Source organism: Melozone crissalis, unplaced genomic scaffold (genome assembly GCF_028551555.1).
Source record: "Melozone crissalis strain CALT ecotype California unplaced genomic scaffold, PUWL_Pcris_2 ptg000005l_1, whole genome shotgun sequence".
Classification (NCBI taxonomy): Eukaryota; Metazoa; Chordata; class Aves; order Passeriformes; family Passerellidae; genus Melozone; species Melozone crissalis.
The window spans coordinates 28075249-28093697 of NW_026535783.1; positions in this window are offsets into that span (position 1 = coordinate 28075249).

Here is an 18449-nt window from a genome sequence, read left to right on the forward strand (position 1 = left end):
CTTTTAATAAGCAGGATTGAAAAAGAATAATTCTGTAGATGAAAAGAGCATTGCAGAAGAATGAGCAAAGCCCCCTGGAGAGGCTGGCTGTCAGAGTTGTCTTGCTGTTCAGCAGATACTCACAGACAAATCTATGGAAAACTGGCTTTCCACTACAAACTGTCATTTATACCTGTCACTCTCAAAGAACTGCCAGAGGTCCCTGAGCCACCATGCTCTATGGGTGTCTCTTCTCAATTTTGCACTGACCATGAATTAAAATGTGTGTTGTTGAAGATAACCTTGTCCATATTAGAACTTCTTTGTTTTGCCTTTCCTCTGCAGTGGTTGAGCAATGCCAAAAATCCAGAGCTCTCACACTGTAGGCCTTTTGTGAGGTTGTGATCTTCTTCCTAATAGGCTGCTTTTCCAGTTCAAAACTAAATCAGCTTCTCATCTGAACTATGCTTTTTGAGAGTTTCTGGGTTTTGTTGTTTTTCATCGAGGGAACTTGGTGTTACACAGAGAAAGTAGCAGAAAGCATACACAGTTCATGTAAATTTCTGCTTTTGCTCCACAAGACAGTGTCTAATTATGTAACATATTTTTCTACTAGTGGTTTCACATAAACAGAATATTATCTGCAGAATAGATATCTATGTCTGTATCAATTCAGAATGGTTAATGGTCTAAAGTCACGAAAATGTAGGCTAAGATTTGCATAGCCCCTCTAGCTCTTAAATGGAAATATTCAAGCTTCAGTGAGAGTCCCAGCCACATGTATTGACTATGAAAGATAAGGGGTACTAATCTTGAAAATGTAATTAATAATCTAGTTTGGATTAATTAGTTGTACATTACCCAAAACGCATATTTAGTGTAATGACACTGTAATTGAAGTTTGACTCCTTTGTAATCACATCCTGTCATCTGATGCAAAGTGCTGGCTCATCTTCAAAGCCCTTTCTAAATACAAATTTTACAATAGATCTGGTGTTGCTGGAAGACTGGGCCTTTCTACTCTGTTTTTGTCTAGCAAAACCATTATCTGCTTTGCATTCTGTTTCCCCTAGAATCTCCAGTACTAGAACGAATAGATTAAATTACCATTCTGGTTTGCCAGACCTTCACTCTAAATGAGGGTCAGCTGTTAAAAGCTGTAGTTCAGTGGTATAAGAGCTTTGGCACCAAGAAGGGTGGAGGACACCTTACTCTTGGCACAGTGTGCACGCAAATACTCACGGCGGTCTGAGGGGGAGGAGCAGCAAGCTGGAGCGAGCTCCTTCTTATACTAGCACCAGGCTTGCAGAAATCCCTGGGAATCAGCAATCCAAGCAGGAAAACTGCTCTGCTCAGGAAAGACTGAGACCCCTTGCCGCAGTTGGCAACCTGCTTCTCTGAAAGGGCAGCAAAGCAGTGGTCTGCACAGTGTAGGGCTGGTTTGGAACAGGTGCTGCTGCCCTCTCTTTAAATGGAAAAGGGAGTGCTACTAGCATGAGACCAAGTGCCTGTACCAGGTCCAATTGCTTCTGCCAAGACTTGTTGGGCGTAGTTCTCTACACAGCTGATAAGGAGGCCAGGATACAATTTTTGTCATGGATTCTGAGTAGCCTGGAAGAGATGTAATTCTCAACATTTCCCCTATTCACAACCCTGTGGAATGTAAACATATTGATATGTTTGACTTCCTTAAGAAATTGTTTGAATGACCCAACTGTGCATGTCAATCCACTCTTAAATCCACTTAGTCACAGAATGAAAGTATCTTTTGAATATGTTTTCCATATTTGAAGGAAGTCCGTACAAATGAGACAATTGTAAAATGGGACTAGTTTTTGGTTCCACATGCTTAGTATCTTGGTCTTCTGCAAGCTCTTAATGCTCCTGAAGGATGAGTTGCCATGCAGAGGGATCTAGAGAAGACTGAGAAGTGGGCACGTGGGAATTTTATCAGGTTCAACAAGAGCAACAGCAGGGTGCTGCATCTGGGTTAGGGTACCAACACAGGTACGAACACAGGCCGGGCATGAGCAGATGGAGAGCAGCCCTGTGAGAAGGACTTGGGGGTGCTGGTGGGTGAGAGGCTGGACATGACCCAGCCATGGGCACTCCCAGCCCAGAGAGCCAAACGTGTCCTGGGCTGCATCCAGAGCAGCGTGGGCAGCAGGGCAGGGAGGGGATTCTGCCCCTCTGCTCTGCTCTGCTCTGGGGAGAGCCCACCTGGAACCTGCATCCAGCTCTGGGCTCCCAGCACAGGGAGGACATGGAACTGCTGGAGTGAGTCCAGAGGAGGGACATCTAGATGATCAGAGGGATGGAACACCTCCCCTGTGAGGGAAGGCTGAGAGAATTGGGTTTGTTCAGCCTGGAAATGAGAAGGCCACTTGTGGCCTTTCACTACCCAAAGAGAAACTTAGAAGACAGAGAAGGACTATATACAAGGTCACATAGTGTGACAGGACAAGGTGGAATGGTTTTGAATTGTAAGAGAGTAAGTTTAGATTAGGTATTAGGAAGAAATTCTGTACCATGAGGATAGTGAGGCACTAGAAAATGTCCAGGGAAGTTGTGGATACCCCTCCCCCAGAGGTGTTCAAGGCCTGGTCAGTTGGGTCTCTGAGTAACCTTGTCTCATTTAAGGTGTCCCGACAGAGGTTTGTAACTAGATGATCTTCAAGGTCCCCTTCCAACCCAAACTATTCTGTGATTCTATGAAGCCAGGCTCTAATCTGGAACATGCTCTGAAACATGAGACTGTCTCCTCACAGTCCTTCTTCCACACCAATGAGCTGCTTTGGAGACCCATTGAACATCTCTGTCAATGGGAAAAAATGTCTGGTGAATGATGTTACTGGATGTGTTTGTTCTAATCAGGATGCTAGCAAATGTGCTGCAGTTGTTTATGAAGGAGAAGAAGGGACTAGTGCTTATTTATAAGAGAATGTTTGAATATTAATTTTTGTCTTTGTGTGACATGACAGAACGAAGTAGGAAACAATTCTGTGTCCAGCCCTGTCTATCCAATAACACAGTAGAAGTATACACATGGATAAAACTGCCAGGGACAAAACATTGTATTTTAGGAATGTAGGATTTCTGCAGTGTTGAGTACAGAAGGGATTGTCTGTGTCAGGTTCCTTCTCATGCAGTGGTGTTTATGCCACTGTAAATTGGTTTCCAGAAAAGCAAGTCTTAAGCATTTTAACAGTTAATTGGGATGACAAGCGCTGTAAGTCTGAAATTACCAGTTTCTTCCTTCTTTTTGCTAGATTTTTTTGCTGTATGTGGTGCTATAGGGTATGGAGTATCCCTTTGGTCACTGGCATCAGCTGTCCCAGGCGCACCACCTTCCAACTTCTTGTGCACTTCCAGCCTGCTTGCTTGTGGGGTGGCATGAGAAACTGAAAAGTCTTTGAAAGTTGTTGTGAATGGGTGGTTAAGACTGCCTAAAGAAACTCTGTCAATGGTACAAACAAAAGCAATTTTTAAACAAATTTTTAGCATGACTAAGTTCTCTGGCAAGGTTTGCTCTGTTACCACATAGACAAAGCACACAAAGGAGAACTGGACTAGAATCAATCTGGAGTGACACACAACAGAGTTGGGGACGCAAAAGGGTGAGGATGGAGAATGTAAGGATGCAGAAGGGGAGGGGAGACCTTCCACGGAGTCACAAATTTCACAACAGACCCCTTACCAAACCTACCCTTGGAATTGCTCAGTTCTTTATGTCTAAAGGATTTGGCAGCACTTAATCATTGACTGATTAAACTGGTTCTGTAAGATTTACCATAACCACAACAGTAACTAAATTTTGAATCTAAGATGGCAGCATTGATGCTACACTTGCTATAAAGTGTTGAAGTCAGTTTTCACACCTGCACACAGACACAGGCATGTATACATTCAAATATTCCTCTGTGTGTGTGTGCATATTTCAAAGCCCCTGTTTAAAGCTCCCCCGGAGCTGAGTGAAATGCACACCTGGGATGCCTTTGCATCTCTCAGTGGGCAAAGGCTTCAGCCTCGAGGAGGGGGTACCAGCCCAGGCCCCACTGTCAGCTTTGAGTCCCAAACCTGTGGGTTGATGAGCACCAAGAGGCACATCCTGCTCCAAGGGACATGCGGGCACAGCCCCTGGGGGCATGGGACCTCAAAGGGCCGCCCGTGGGACCCCTGCTCATAGGTTGTGAGATGCTCAGCTTTAGTCTCCCTTCAGCTTCCATCCTGGACTCAATCGAGGTCAGTAATTTTCCTCAAAAGTCCACTAACAATAATATTATTTCACTCCAGCTGTGATTCAACTTAAAACAAGTTTCCAAGGTTATTAATTAGAAAACAGAAGTTTGTTAGGCAACAGAAGTTCTGGAGAACAGGCAATACTACTGATATGCTCAAGGGGAGCTTAATGCTCCACAGCCATTAATTAGGACCAAGGCTTAATAAGAATTCCTGAGATCATAGAGCAGCCTGAGGAGACTGGGGGGAAATGATCACAACACTTTGCAAGCACTGCTCAGCAATAACGAAAATACTCCTATCCAACCAACACTCTTTTGATCGCAAATCTGAAACGCAGAACCACATGAGCTCCTATAGGGAAAATTAACTCCATCACAAACAAAACCAGTATTCCCTACTTGCTTTCTGCTGGGGCTACAGATGGGTAGCACCCAAACCGCCCCTAGAGTGAGAGTGTCCTTGACAAATGCCAAAGACATTTGACATCGTCTGGGTTGCTTGGAAAAGATGTTTGACTCTTGTGTTTTCCTAATCAGCACCAGTAATTCTAACTGAGTCTGCATATTCTGTTCAGTTGGAAAGTGCCTTTGATAACACTTTATTTTCTTGTGCTTTTAGTTAGCTTCTATATTTTCAGGCAGGGATGTAAAACTACATTGTCTTCCTTCTTGCACAGTGGCTTGTGGAACTTTTCATACTGCCATCTATAATACTAGGCATTAAATTTAACTTGAAAACCAGTTCTATTTTGAGTTAGTGTTTGTACATCTGTGTGCAGAAGATCACTTTCTTGGCCCTCAGTGATCTCTGCAAACTGCTCAATTTCTTTGTTTTGTCAGTCCTGTCTGGAAGTAACATCTCTGTGGTGTAATTCTCCAAGTCACATTTTCTGATTGTCTTGGGTTCTGTTTGCAGGATACCTAATTGATTCCTAACTGATACGAAGTCTCTACACATATACTTAGCTCTCCCAGTACTTTACAGTGCAAACTCTGAAGACGCTGGTAGATCCACCCATACAGATGCCACTTATCTCCAATATTAAAATTAGAAGACAACAACTCCCTGCCTGTGCAGAGATGAAAGTGTAGACAAACTCAGACAAAGTACACGCTCATGTAGAGAGATTTTCTCTTAATGAATAGCGGTGGCTTTTATAAATAAAAGAAACAACACAGGTGGAACTTGTGGCCTCACTTACAGAGTCACAGAATAGCTCAGTTTGGAAGAGATCCATAAGAAATATTGCATCCAGCTTCCTTTTCCTTACAAGTCTTAAAACTAAATCATGTCATGACTTAGAGGATGAACTTCTTGAACACTGAACACTCTCCTGGGGAACATGGCTCCCTAGATTCTCAGTAAGGAACCATTTCCTAGCAGCCTTGGAAAGAGAAAACACACTCCCTTACTGAATATGAAGGGTGGAACTCAGTCTCATCAACCCAAAGGAGCAAGTTTCTACCACTAGAAGCTACATGAACACATATTAAAGGGTGTTCCCTATTGACTGACAAAAATCACTCATGGAATCACTCACCTGCTTTATCTGAGCCACATTCATAGCTTCAAAGGTTACCCTACCCACTTTTTTACCCATTTAGTTGAAACAGAAATTGTAGAAGGTGATGTCGGTATCCTTGAATAAGCCACTACCTGTATAAAGTCCTAGACCTAACTTTCCAGCTCCAAGAAGTAAAGAAATCCTGAGTGTGCTGCCAACTTTGAAATACAGCAGAGAAAAAAATCATACAAGATTTTTCTTTCTAGAAATAGGATGATCTAGAAAAGTTATCATGAAAATTATTTGCTGATTTTTATTAAATACATGTGGCTTTGAATGGATATTTTCCTGGTTTATCCTGTTAACTCATTTTTCACAATGAATTTATGGCAAGGGAAAAGAGAAAGAATTCTCACTCTTCATGTGCTAGCTTGGTGTGACAGGAAGAAAGTGTTAGAAATGTGTGTTTGGTTCACATGTCCACATTTTGGTAGTCAGTGGACAGGAGAGGATTCTGCTGTGTGTCAGACTCACTGCAGGACAGAGCCAAGTCCCACGGCTGAGCCCCACAGCTGAACAAAGACATCCTTGGGAAGGCAGTTAGAAGAGGGCAGAAAATGCTGCACAGCAACTTTAAGAGTGAAGAGTTGGAAAGACATGTCAGAAACAGTCCTGTAAACAGCAAAGGGAGAGAAGGAGGAAGGGCACTGGAGCAGACATGAGTAGCTGGGGAGGACCACAGTGGATCAGGTATCCACAGTGCAGACCACTGAGAACCCCACACTGTGGCTGGTGGAGCTATCCTGAAAAAACCTCCATCCATGAAGAGCTCACATCACAGCAGAATCTTGGCAGGAGCTGCAGCCCATGGGGAGGAGCCCATGCAGGTACAGGTTTTCTGTCAGGAAGAGGTTTTCTGGAGCCTGTGGGGAACCCACACAGGAGCAGTTTATGAAGTCTGTATCTTGTGGGGACGGAAGTTTGTATCTTCTGTACTGAAGCAGGGGAAAAGTGTGAATAGGAGAAAGAAGCAGAGAGGATCCATCATGGACTGATTGTAACCCCCCTCTGTGCCATTTTCAAGGGGGGGAAAATTGAGAGTAACAGAGAGAACTTGATCATGAGGATAGGGGAAGATTTTTAGTTTTGTCTTTGTTTCTCACCATCATGTCCTATTTCTAATTAGCAATAAATTTTGCTGTTTTCTCCAAGTTGAATCTGTTTTGCCCATGGTGACAATTGGTAAGTGATCTCCCTGTCTTTATTTTAACTGAGGAGCTTTTTCATCTGATTTTCTCCTCATGTCCTGTTGAGGAGGCAGTGTGAGAGACTGGCTGGGAGTCTGGCAATCAGCCAAGGCTAATGTGCCACAAAAAGAAATACAAATACTTGGTTAGAAGATTTCCAATATTGAACTTGTTTTTATCTGCTTGATAAAATCCTCTTCCAAAGATTTTCAGCGGACCAGTACTTCCTAATTATTGTGAACACATGTTCATAAAATTCTCTATTGGTGCCTCCAGCTATATTTAGAAAAACTTTAAGGTTCCAGATGGAAAGTAGAGGAACTAATGTGATTTTCTGAAGAACAACACTACTTAACTGGGTACAATGAGATATCTCTGTCATTCTGATGCATGTCACAGTCAGTCTTCTAAACATCTTAACTTTCAGCTAGGCTCAACTTCCCAATTTGTTAAGTAGCTCTCTGCCTCGTGGAAGAAGAAGAAGGCATAAAGACACAGCTTTGGTCTTTCTGATGAGGCCTTCAACTGGAACAACAGGAAGGTAGAGGGAATTGTGAAGAAAGTGGCTAAGGAGAAGGTTTGTGAGTGTAAGCAACTCAAAGAAACACCAAAACAGAGGGTTGTAGAGAGGCTGCATGCATCTGAGGGAGGGATCTGCACAGAGTCACAGCTGACTATTGTGATCTGTCACAAAAGGAAGGGTGAGTAGACAACTGAACAAGGGACAGGGCAGGACAGAGTTTTCTCACACAGAAACATCTCTGTTTCAAACTTGGTCTCTCCATGATGAGACCTACATACTATACATGAGACATTGTAAGCTTGGCCTAGGAGGAGGCTTGAGAAACACTTGTTTGGTGTCTAGCAAACTGTAATACAAGTAGGACTTGGGGCATTTAATCATTTACAGAATACATTTTTGTACCTGTAGGCAAAATAGTCTCCAGTTTTAAGCAAGAGAAGACAACAAAAACAAGTTTAAATGATCCAATACCACATGCTTGGGTCAGTATTTTAAATGAAATTCAGGATGCAGAAAAGCTCTCATCTGTTTCCATATTTCACTTGGGACAAAATCACCACCTCAACTTTAATAGACAAGCATTTCCGGATAAAATATACTTAAACATTTTAAGAGGGTTACCAACCTCAGGAAAGAAACTCTACAAACAACTTATCGTTAGTGTTACAACTCATATGATTTGTGAATTATTTGAATTCATGACAGATTTCAGACATACCAAAGCTGCAAGCTCTTTCTGAGAAAGGACAAGAGCAGCTCAGAAGTGCTATCTGGAATCCCAATTTTGTGTCAACCTTTCACCAGACTTTTCCTTGTTGAAGAATTTTGGAAGTTGAATAGTCATAAAATTAGAAGTGTGATCTGATTTTGGATCCGATTTTCAGAGCAAAACCTTCCCTTTCTCCTTGGAGGCAGCACTGACTCCTCTTTGTCAAACCCATCTGTGGATTTCTGTGCTCTGTACACCTTATCCTGGTGTGGACTGGTCTGTGTGGTGTGATGATAGTGCCTCTGCTGCTTTTTTCCATCAAGCCAAGTATTCAGCTCAGTTTTAGGAATCTCTTGACATGGCTGTGACACATCCCTGGGTTGAAAAAAACATGTCTGTGTAAAATTGGTAATGCCATCAGAGCAAGGCAAAGAAGCCTTCTTGAAAGAATAATCAAGTAGAGGAACCGATTTTAGGGAGCTCTTGTGAGCAACTCTTTTGTAGCCAGGAGTTCAGCTCTGGTTGCCAGCTCTATCCTGTTTAGATAGTAAGCTTTTGAATGAGGTCTAGTGCCCTGTGACAGTTAATGGACTGCCCTTAGCCTCCAGATCCCAGAAATTGCCCATATTAAATTATTTTTTTTATTTCAATTCCCTTCCTTACCAGAAGAACAATGGGGTTTCTCTGCTTTTAGAGACAAAACCAGAAAATAAGCCTATAAAGGTCAGAGAGAATACAGCCTGCATTTATAGAATATAAATGCAATAAACTAGGGTCTTTGCAGCACTCCAGATAATGTAGAGACAGTCAATAGTTACTATTACAGGTGATATGGATGCTGTTTTGCCATTGTTTTTATCAAGAAACAGGCACTAATAGAAAATGTCAGTAAAGCTGAATCTCCTCCTGTCTTTGAAATGGAGCACAGATGTAATTTATTGCTGTAGTACCTATACCTGCTGTTCAAATTAAGATCTTTTTAGCTTTCCTATTATAAAGCAAATAAAAAAAAAAAAACCTGCAATTGAGTAAGTGAATCCAGTAAACACTTGATCCCTCAAACATGGCTTCTGTCCCAAATTTCACATTGGACATCCCAGGCACAATGAGTTTCTTCAGTGCATGCATGTTCATGACCTGTTAACAATCCTGCCAGAGTTTTTATGATGCCTGCACACCTGCAATCCTCAGATCCCTGCTTGGTCCCTAGATGCCCCTATTAACACTTTCCAAGCTCAAACTGATTCCTTCAGCTGCAGCTGGAGATGCTGAATTTCCCATGAGTGTGTGTGTGTGGTCAACCTTTAACTGGAGAGACATTCGAGTCACAAGGCAAAAGTATGGAGACAAGGCTGGCTTAGGGCAGATGTTCTCACCTGCATCAAGCAAAACTGACAAGTTTTTATGCATTTGCTGAGAAGTCTGCTTTCTCTCTATTTCTCCTTCACATACATTCTACTCTTAGGAAGTAAAACTTTTTATTTAAGATTAAAAAAAAAGGCATTTGATTGCTTAGAATCTCCACATTTACAGCTATGAGACACTATTTCTAAGCCGGCTTTGTCAAAAGATCTTTGAAAAGAAGTACAACAATTTTATGATCTTCCTACTGGTCTGAAAGAAAAATAGTTAATATTTTAACACAGTCAACAACTGTGGACAGTTAGGTATTGTGTAACTAATACGTAATTTTTTAGTGTGTTAGTGTGTTTTCCTCTCTCTTTTGGCCAGTTTGGTTTGCCCCAGGTAACATTTCTGGCTCACTTCAATGCCTAATTACAAGGCAGCTGACATCCTCGTGTAGAATTTGTCATAAAATTGATCAAAACATCTTGACTGGGTTTTTAAACACAGAGATAGGCTAGGATTTTGTCTGAATGTTTTATTTGACCCGGATTTGTGTGGTAATAATCTCTTGCACAGAAACCAGCTATCTTTGAAATAGTTAAAATTTTATTTTGATAATTAAAATCCTTCATTAGGATTGCTTAAGTTTTAGGCTATGTGATATTCTATGGCATACAGATGTCTTTGGAGAGATAACATTATTTATGTGTGTCATTTTTCATTTCTGTTTGTGTTCACACATGATAGAGGAATTATTATTGCTGTCTGTGGCTAGAATTCAAAACTACTTGGGCTCGATTTAATTATAGTCAATATTTAAAGTTGTCTTTTTCTTCCTTGTTCAATTTAAATAAATTTAGGCTGACACCACTGCTGACTTGAAGACAATAGATGGTACATTTTTCATCTAAATTTTTTAAGCATTTTCATTCTTTTATGTCCTCACTAGTTGAGCAAGTATATGTATATCAATTTTTTTTTTCATAAAAGGCTATCAGCTAGTTTACAAGTGAAAATGGAAAGCTTTAAATACAAACAGATCATAAAAGTCTTAAGAGTGACTTAAGACCAAGCTATGCTGACCAAGCCTTGCTCAATCATTGAACATATAGGTAGCATGTACTTGTATAAGAGGTGCAGCACTAATTTATTCATCATAGGTTGTGATGTTTCTCAGATGCAAATGTATACTCTAAAATAATTTATCTCATGAAAGTGTTTATTTTCACCAGGCCCTTTTAAGGACTTTTAAGAACCAAATTGCAGAGATTATTCTCATCGGGTTTCTGTTATGCAATGCTGGCATAGGGAGAAAATGGAAAAAGAAAACATTAAATTTGAAAGCTGGTGAAGGAGGGTTTCTGAGCAATTGGACCTGGCAGCCCACAGAAAGTATTGAGTCCTTCTAGTACTTGTAATTTCTCTGCTTCCAGCCATCTCTCATCAGAAAATCACAGAAACATTTAGGATGGAAGGGGCCTCTTGAGATTACCTGCTTCCTCCTTCTTTCCCTTCTTGAAATGGGAGTAGCATTTGCTTTCTTCCCGTCTTCAGGGACTTCCTGTCTCTGTGACCTTTCCAAGACAATTGAGTGGCCTTGCAGTGGCCCCAGTTCAGTTCCTCAGCACCAGTGTGTGCATCCTGTCAGGCTTCATAGGCTTGCAGATCCAGTTTAACTGCTCCCTAACCTGCTTCTCCTTGCTGGGTGTGAGTTTTCCTTGCTCAAGATTTTTTTTCTCCAGGGCCTGAAGCTCCTGGATGTTGGTTTTACAAGTAATGATTGAGACAAGGAAGGCTGTGAATACCTCAGCTTTTTCTATCAACTTGGTCATCATGGTCTCTCTCCAGTTAGTGGAGAAGGCATATTTTCCCTGCTCTTACTTCTGCATGTTTGTAGAAGGTCTTCATGTTGTGCTTCACCAGATTCAATTCTCGTGGGTTTTAACCTTCCTGACCCCATCCCTACACAACCTGAGAGTATCTCTGTGCTCCTCCCCACCTCACTTCCAGCTCCTGCATACCTTTTTATGTTTGAGTTCAGTCTTGGGCTCCTTACTCATCCATGCAGGCTTCCTGCAGCCTGGCCTTGCTTTCGTACTTTGCAGGAAGGCTCTTTTTAAAATTTTAGGGTAGATTCTTGAATGCACACCAGGTGTTATGGATCTGTCTTCTGACCAGTACTGTATCTTTAGGGCTTTTTCCAAACAGATACCTGAAGAAATTAAAGTTTGCCCTCCAGAAGTCCATGTTGCTGGAACCTACTTTTTACTTTGCTCCCTCCTCTTAGAATCCTGGAATGCAACACCTAATTTTCTCTCCAGCCAGGATTCCCCCAACTTTCACAACAAATTCACAACAAATTCTTCCTTGTTTATAAGAATCAGGTTCAGCAGAACACCATTCTTTGCTGGTTCCTTAAATACCTGTATCAAGAAGTTATTATCAACATGCTCTAGTTTTCTCCTAGATATCCTGAATTTGAGTCTTCCCTCAACAGAGTCAGCCTGGGGGCGTTCATCACCTGCAGCAGAGCTCCTACTGCTCCCACCACCAGGCACTGCTTCTGTCTAGAGGAGGCTTAGGCTCATCTGCAAGAAAAGATCATTTGGCATCACTTCCTCGTCAGCAAAGAGGACAGTGCTGCAAGCTTCCAGTGGGGCAGGACCTTCCTCTGAAAGTGAGTCATCATCAGCTTCCAGCCTTCATGATCAAAGTTTTCCCTTTTACTTCACAGACACAGTTTATTCCTGCTACAGCTGGAGGTTCAGACTCTTGAAGCTGCAGTGTGTTGGACATGATGTGGCTCATGTCTTTTTTGTCCTTTCTGACAGATGATATGCTGACCTTCTCTGACAGTGCTTTCACGGAGCTAGAGTTGAGCACTCAGATGCTCTTTTAAGCTGAATGAAGTACTGTTGCTGCAAAGAAGCAATGTAGACGTCAAATCCCACACTGGTGGGAAGTGTTTATTTTCTATTGATAAAATGCAGAAGTTAACTTCTTCGTAGTGACATTTGGAAAGCTGGTTAACCAAAGTGCTGAGCTGCAGTTGCAACTATTCTTACATATACAGAAATTATATCTTCTCTTGTAGCTGTTACTAGGTTTATGAACTCCAGGCTCTTGGATTTCTCAAAGTTAGTGATATATCTTTCTGTAAAGATAAGTCCATCTATTTTTGGCTATTAGTGCTATATGACAGAGATATGACACCAGGCTCAGTCAGGCATTTCTTCTTCAGAAAGACTGCAAAATGTGTCTCTGATTTACCTGTCTGGATTGATCCAGAGCAGGGGCAGATGGAACCCGGGAGCAATGCCAAAATTACAGAACATAGTACCTGCTCACCTAAAAACATACAAGAAGTCAGTGCAAGGAAAGAGATTGCAGAATACATGTGAGGCTACTCAAGTGGACATCTATCATGAAAGACATTAAGGATGTCCAAGGGATTGTGTACAGTGAGGGCTCTGATGTGCTATTCTCAAACCAAGATGAGACTCATTTAAGCTGAAAATTGAGACCATGATTGAGACCATGCCCTAAACAGAGATACTTGCCTAATTTCTCTAAGCATTTTGAAATAACTATCATCTCTGTTTAGGACTTTGGCTTTTTTGGTAATTTAGAATGGAAATGAGACCATGGTATTTCAACAAAGGGTTTCTTGCTAGAACTGGTTACTTTCTTCAAGTAAGTACTTCCTTTTGTTCTGCAAATCACTTGCAAGAAAACACAGTTTGTATCCTACTATTTTTCCTTGGTGTACTATCATCATTACTTCGTGGGTCTTGATTGAATCCATGGGCCTCTGTTACCTACTTCACCTTACCCATTCAGCAGTAAATTGAGACTATCATGATAATGTAAGTGCATTTCTGATGTGCACCAGTCAAATTAAAATATGTGTAGCTTAGGCAGATTCAAACCTGTTTTCACTAGTAAATGAGTTGGTATCTCACTATTGATGGGCAACAAGAAATTTAACAAGGCTTGGGGAGGGGAATAATTTTCTGTGCTGCTGGAATTAGTGCCAGAGTTAAACAACAGGGAACCAAGAAAAAAAAAAATCCTTTCTGTAAAACTTACGCTCTGTCTTCTCTTACAAATGACTCCTGTTGCCTCATGCAAGTGAATCTTTGCTGCATTGCTTCCTATTTATTCCCCTGATACAGCTGGAAATATTCTTTCATGTTATTATCTTGTTAGTGAATAAGCGAAGTGTTTCTCCCAAGCTCACACAAATTATAGCAAAGCAGGGCATGAAGCCCACATTTGCAGATGTATGAAGAAGATATAGTATCCTCAGAGGACTTTTTCCACCCACCTTGGTGAAACAACAACCATTTTTAGGAAAGTAGAACATGAAGGAAGAAAAAGACAGAGTGGATAGGCTGACATTTTGCTTTCCTAAAATCCATGAGAGAATTTTCTCTACAGTGTAAATTCGACAGGTTCTTATTGACACTGATGACATACTGAATCTAATAATAATTAAATGTTTTGCTCTGACATCCAGTGGAATCAATGGAAGAGCTTTCAGTAATACTGAATCTCCTGTTGGTAGAGAATAGCATTCTAACCTACCAGTTTTGGTTCCTCGTCCTGTCTTGTACAGAAAAGGTGTCTGAGATGGGATTTCACTGGCTGCTCACGGGTAACTGAAAACTCTCATCCTTCTGTTGCAAATCTCAATCTTGTTCATGCCAGAAATCAGATTTAAACAAATACAGTGATTATAGATGGATCATAGATACAGTATAAGAATCCTCTGCATTTCTACAAAAGTAAGTGAAGAGAGACTCCTGACACAGTGAAGAGGAATGCAAAAGTTACAAGTTAAAAGCAAGTTTGCTCATGATCAGATTTACATTGAACACCCTGAAAGAAGGGGATTCTGTGTGAGTATAACACATAATTTATGCTACTGCAGCACTCACAGCACTTAGTATAGCAATAGGCATTTCAACTATGAGTTAAAAATACATTTGTTGCCAGTGTCAAATTATATTAATTAATTCTGTTTTTTCATCTGAGTTCACCCAAAGGTTGACTGATATATTTGGTCTCCTTTAAAGATGATTTCTGAGTTTGTACTTTCCTTTTCAAGACGTAGAAAAATTTTTGTGAAAAATATATAAATAGATACATAAGCATAGGAATATATGTCATGAATTATAAGTTTGATAGGTGATGTGGGACCCATAAACGTTTCAAAAATCATGTGGTGCATAGGGTCAACTCATAAAACAAGTAGATTAACTCCTACTTCTGTCACTATGAGTGACTTTGAAAAGCTACTTCTGTGGTTTTTTGCCTCCTTGAACTGTTGTGCCCAAGGAGCCTATGCCAGTCCTTGTTCAACTCTTTGCCCCTGCTATACTGTCTTTCTACCATGCTTAGGAAAAAACCATATTCATAGCTTTTGGTGCAGGGATAAGAGGCAACGTCTGCAATGGACTAAAATATTATCATTCTCAAGCACTCATTGAATCCTTCCTCCTTCCTAGGAAGTGCTGCTGGAAGAAGGTGGGTTAGCAGCATGCCGATGGGTCAGAAAAATGCTGCTTGGAAATGAGCATTCTAACCAACAGGTAAAGGCAAAGGCAATGCACCACCATGTCCTGTTTTTAATGTACATTGCACAAAGTTGCTCATGTCTTTTTTGCATGAAAAGCAGGTCTAATATTTCAGTTCCCAAATGATTGTGATGGAGACAGCTTTGAAAATGCAATGGAGGAAGTATTCAGAGCCTTTGCCAGCTTTGTCTCCAAGGTGGAGAGTCTCTTCTCCATGTGATGAGCTTTGTCTGATCATGTTCAGTACATCAGCACATTTAAGTCTGGAAAATGTGGCTGGGTGGCCCAACATGATGTGAGCGCATCCCCCTTCCAGTTTAGCTGGGTCAGACCTTTAACAAAAGGTCTGACTGAAACCAAGATCAGCTCCTTCACTGTTAAGAGCTCTGTTGAGGAAAGGTAGAAACAAGAGCATGCCCCTCTTTTGCCTTGGGAAATACTTTTAGTGAAGTTTTACTGCAGTGTCCTGCCTGCTATCCACACGACTGTGCAGCAGTGACATGTGTGCCAGATCTTATACTTTGTCCATCCTGACCTTGACACAGATCCAACAGCTTGGCTTCCTAGCTCAGGCTCAGACCTGTCTCATCATTAACAGAAGTGCTGGTCAATCACTTAATTGTATTTGATCTTCAGCAAAGTCTCTGGCCCTGATCCTGACCTGGACCTGCTGCTCTGCATCCTGGCTTCCTGTAGGTGAGGTACCAGCTCATGTCTGCCTAGTGAGCTCTAGTCTCAGTGCCCTTTTTTTTAGAAGAGATGCCTTTTTTTTCCTTTGTGTAACACAAAGCTGCCAATTAATATTAGGTGTAAGGATAAAATTGATAATACATTTTCTTTTCTTCTGTGCATCAAGGGATGTTAAGTGTGACCTAGACTACACGGCACTTATGCACTTGTCCCACAGGCACCCCACACTCACAGGTCCCCCAGATCCCAGCAGGGACTGTCCACTCACCTGATAGCCCAGCTCGGAGCTGTCTCCCCTGCTCATCAGCTGGTGTCAGCCTGAAGATTGCCAGTGGGTGCACACACACACAGAAACACAGACACACAGACACACAGACACAGACACACAGAGAGACACACAGACACACAGACACACACACAGAGACAGACACAATCTCTCTCTCTATGTCTGTCTCTCCGTCCATGCACAGCAGGTTTTGGGGAAGATACAAACGCTCACCACCCCTCCAGCAGCTGGCACCTGTGTGTGACCCGTGCTCCAGCTCCAGCTGACAGTGCTGAGACCTGCACGGGCACTGCTCACCCCAGAAGCTGGTTTTCAGGGTACAGACAGTTCCTGCCGCAGTGCTGGGGGTTAAAGACCCCCCTCGCTCCAGCTGCCGGCCCTGAGAGCCCCCTCAGTCACTCTGAAGCCAAGAGCCCGGCCAGAGGCACCACGGCCGCGGCCTGAGCGCGGCAGCCGCTGCCGGGCCTCACACGCCGCTCCCCCGCAGCCGCACCGAGTCCTTGCAGCCCTCGCTGCCCGGCACGGGGAATGAGGGGCCGAGGGGAGGAGGATGAGAGCTGCAGGGCACACTGTGGTGATCAGCTGCAGGGCTCCCCAGACAAGCCACTGAGCAGCTGCAGCTCACGGGCTGCAGGCCCCTTCTGTCCCCTTGTCTGCCCATCCCAGCTCTTTGTTCCTCCCTGCTCCCTCTTCCCTGCACATCTTCACCATGGCTGGCATAGTCTCACTGACCCACTGCAGCATCCCGGAGCCTCAACTACATCCTTATACTCTGCAAATTTCCAAGTTTTTCTACAGGCTCTTGATTACTCACCAGGTGGTGTGGTTCACCAGGTTTGTTTGTATAAGGACCTCTCTTTATAACTTGTCGATCTGGTTTCTGTCTCTGTATGTTCTTATTAATTGCTCCATTGACCAGATACCCTAAAGGAGCAGGGATTCTCCTTCTGAATACCCATAGAGTATTTAATTGAACGTCATGGGAATTACCTCAATAAAGTTTATTGAAATAAACCTACAGAGCATAATGTTAACTACTAGGAGGAAAAAAAAAAAAAGGAAGGGTAAAAAGTTTGTAAAGTAATTGGAGGTGAGTCATGGGACAAGTCTTTTCTACTGGGTTAAAAAACATACTTGTAATTTTGTATGGCAAAGCCAGATGTCTTCACTTCTCCAAGTAATTAATTTTAATTAGCTTTAAGTTCACAGCTACCAAAACCTTGCTTTAATATAGACTTTGAGAAACTAAAATTGAGGTGAGAGGTCAGCTTTATAAAACCCTGAGTAGTGATCAAAGCTTCATAAATTTATTCTCTACTGGCTTCATTTTTATAATATATGGTTCTTTTTAGGTTTTCAAGCTTTTTAAGAGAGAAAAAATTCCCAGGATTTTTTTCCTTGTTTTGTAAAAGGTGATATTTTAAATATAAAAAATCCTTTTAAGCTCTAGTTATTTGGATAATAAAGCTTTCCAGTGGAAGAACTCATACAGAAGGTTTTAAAACATGTAGTGTTAAAAAATAAGCATTGTTTTGCCTATCCTCTAGATCAAAAAAACCCAAACAACAAAAAAAAACCCCACCACAAATAAATACTCTCAAAATCAAACCAAACTAAACCAAATCAAACAGACCAACAAACAATCAATCAAAACTAAACCAAAATTCATAAAAACCCAAACCAAAGAACTGACCAGAATATTCTTTCCTTCACATTGTTTTAGTTGATCCATCTAGACAGCTGTATGATGATCTTTGAATTTTTTTAATCTGCATTCAGACGGAAGAAAATATCACTTTCCTTGTACAATCCTTGAAGTGTATAATTTTAGTGATATACCCACTTCAAGCGGTTTGTCAGAAGGGAGTTAATGGGAGCAGGACCTGTGCAAAGGAAATAGTGTTGCAAGAAAGGGCAATTAAAATGGAATCAGTTTAAGTTTTGAAAGGATTAGAAACAAAGGTAATTTCACCTCTTCTATCACAAGCTTTTGTTTGTCAGAAACATTTTGTAAGCATATAGTCTAATTTCTCTTCAGGTTAGGTAGACCAAACAAGTGTCTCATGCTTCCCACTGCCATGTAAGGAGTAAAAATGTACAGAAACACCTCACTTCTCAGTCTTCTCAGTCCTGTTTTGCTGGGAAGAGAGCCTTTGTGAAAGAAACAATATGTAGACCTAACCATTTCTTTTCTCCCAACACCCGTTCAGTAATTTTGTCTCAATGCAAGCACTGGAAAAGTTCTGAAATGAGCCATTGTTTCTGGTTACTCTGCTCTTGTGTCAAAGTAATAGGCAATATTTGACCTGATGGCTGCGTGCAGGAGCAGATCTGTGTTATCCT